We start from the raw sequence: 987 nt of genomic DNA on the forward strand, positions 1-987 counted from the left end.
ATGCCTAATTTGGACAACCAGGTATGGTGAAGATAAGGTCCTTTTTAAAAATAATAATAAAATAAAATAAGATAAATAAACATTTTCTTGAATAAAAAAGAAAGTAAAACAATATAAAACAGTTACATAGAAACTAGTCATTAATGAAAATGAGTCAAATTAACTGTTAAAGGTTAGTACTATTAGTGGACCAGCAGCACGCACAATCATGTGTGCTTACGGACTGTATCCCTTGCAGACTGTATTGATATATATTGATATATAATGTAGGAACCACAATATTAATAACAGAAAGAAACAACCCTTTTGTGTGAATGAGTGTAAATGGGAGAGGGATGTTTTTTGGGTTGGTGCACTAATTGTAAGTGTATCTTGTGTTTCTTATGTTGATTTAATTATTAAAAAAAAAAAAAGATACTTATAATAATAAAAAAAACGATACCGATAATTTCCGATTTTACATTTTAAAGCATTTATCGGCCGATAATATAGGCAGGCCGGTATTATCGGACATCTCTAGTTTTGATTGCTGATGCGGATTTATTGAATTTTAAATGCGCCAGAAAATAACCCGTTTTGTACAATGCCCAGTCGACCTGCTCAGTTTTAGAGTGTCTTCACTGAGATCGGTAGGTCATGAGTTCAAACCCCGGCCGAGTCATACCAAAGACTATAAAAATGGGACCCATTACCTCCCTGCTTGGCACTCAGCATCAAGGGTTGGAATTGGGCGTTAAAGGGGAACATTATCACCAGACCTATGTAAGCGTCAATATATACCTTGATGTTGCAGAAAAAAGACCTTTTTTTTTTTAACCGATTTCCGAACTCTAAATGGGTGAATTTTGGCGAATTAAACGCCTTTCTAATATTCGCTCTCGGAGCGATGACGAAGCAATCCGCCATTTTCTCAAACACATTACAAACACCGAGTCAAATCAGCTCTGTTATTTTCCGTTTTTTCGACTGTTTTCCGTACCTTGGAGA

This window comes from Nerophis lumbriciformis, linkage group LG22 (assembly GCF_033978685.3).
Source record: "Nerophis lumbriciformis linkage group LG22, RoL_Nlum_v2.1, whole genome shotgun sequence".
Classification (NCBI taxonomy): domain Eukaryota; kingdom Metazoa; phylum Chordata; class Actinopteri; order Syngnathiformes; family Syngnathidae; genus Nerophis; species Nerophis lumbriciformis.